The sequence below is a fragment of the Octodon degus genome, unplaced genomic scaffold, assembly GCF_000260255.1.
Source record: "Octodon degus isolate 3935 unplaced genomic scaffold, OctDeg1.0 scaffold00078, whole genome shotgun sequence".
In the NCBI taxonomy this organism is placed as follows: Eukaryota; Metazoa; Chordata; class Mammalia; order Rodentia; family Octodontidae; genus Octodon; species Octodon degus.
The window spans coordinates 12,139,023-12,141,079 of NW_004524654.1; positions in this window are offsets into that span (position 1 = coordinate 12,139,023).

Genomic DNA, 2,057 nt, shown 5'->3' on the forward strand with positions numbered 1-2,057 from the left:
AAAATAACAAAGAGAAAAATAAAAATTTTTTAAAGACAAAAAATAAATAAATAAGAAATGGATCAGGTAGAACTAGTGGGCTTTGATCCAAATCAAGCAAGATGGTGCAATGAAGAAGCCTATGAGGATGACGAACATCATCCCAGTGGTGGTGTTCAATGTCAGACCTTTTACTGGGGCCAGTGAATAATGCTCACTGCTGGCATGTAGTGTGTAGTAGTGAGTGCATGAAGGACTAGAATCATCATATACTCACTACTTGCTATTGTTTTTGTTTCAAGATTCAATTGTAGTAGTGTTTTAAAAGTTAAATGAAGAATAAACACAAATACAAAAGATCCAACTTTGCCCTGTATGTATGATGACTTCAGAGTGCAAGATGAAGGCTAAAATTTGACCCATGCCTATCACTATGCACAATATTACAGTCAAAATTAATCAAAGATTTAAATATTAAAACTGAAACACTAAATCTTCTGGAGGAGAAAGTGAGTAGAGATCTTTAGGACCTATGGGTTTGTAGAAAGCTTATGAGCAAGTATCAAACTGCAAATGAAATGCTTCAAAAGAAGCAATATAAGAGATCTCATCTTATTGAAAATTTTCTGCACTTTAAAAGATCAACACAACAGAGTAAAAAGAAAATCAATCTATACATTATAGTACACTATCCTTCAGATGAAGTATTCCTATCTAGAACATGTAAATAATTTAAAAATCAGACCTCCCATATTCAAAGACCCAATCCAAAAATGAGAACATGAGATGAATAAACACTTCAAAAATGAATACATGCACAGGCTGGGGAGATGACTCAGTAGAATAAGTGCTTCCCTGGCAAGTGCAAGGGTCTGAGTTCAATCCCCAGTTCTGCAAAAAAACTACCCCCAAAATTCAAAGACCCAAATCAAAAGTGAGCATCTGAGATGAACCCACAAAAAAAAAAAGAATAAATGCAAATGGAAAATAAATGCATGAAAAATGTTCATTATCATTGGTCATTAAAGAGGTGCAAATTTAAATAATGCTGAGATACTATCTGACACCAGAAAAAATTGACTAACATCAAGAATGAACCAATAACAGGGGGCCTGGCCCTAGCTCAGGCCTTTAAGTGGCTGCTTCCACAAAGCTGTCAGCCTCAGGTTGCTGGAGTTCGAACTTCACACCTCTCCCGCTGGCCAAAAGTGCCCTGAAGGCATTCGAGCAACAACAACAACAAAAAAAGAATGAACCAATAACAAATGCTGTAATGGCTGTGGTGGAAAAGGAACCCTTCTCCACTGTTTGTGGGAGTGAAGACTGGCACTACTATTATGGAAATCAGTGTGAAGATTGCTCAAAAGCCTAGTATTGGAGGTCCCACTCAAGTTAGCTATTCCCTCCTAAGTATTTGTCCAAAAGAAATGAAATCATCATACCACAGCAATATATGTGCACTCATGTTTGTAGCAGCTGAATTTATCATAGTTAAGTATTGGAAACAACAAAATGCCCATTAGCTGAAGAATGGATAAAAAAGATGTGGTATATTTTTACATAATGGATTATTATTCAGCTATAAAAATGATGAATTTGAGGCTTTGGTAGATAAATGCATGCAAATAGAGACTGTATTAGTAAGTAAAATAAATCAGACCCACATCTGCAGATATTGTATTGTCTCATTTGGGTGAGAACCTGAAAAAAGTAAATATGATCTGAAAGGTGCAATAGATACTGGGAAAAGGAAGTAATTTGCTCAGTGGAAAGGAAAACTGAGATGATGAAAAGGACAAAGGGGAAAAGATGTATGTATGTATATATGCAGGATAATTTGAATAATTACACCTCTGATTTCTGCTGGTCTTTTGAAAGGATCAGTTAATGCTTGAATTCTTTTTCCTCTGATTTTTTTCCTCTTTTGAATTTCTTATAACTTCTCTTCCTCTTCCTCTTCCTCCCTCTTCCTCTTCCTCTTCCTCTTCCTCTTCCTCTTCCTCTTCCTCTTCCTCTTCTTCTTCTTCTTCTTCTTCTTCTTCTTCTTCTTCTTCTTCTTCTTCTTCTTCTTCTTCTTC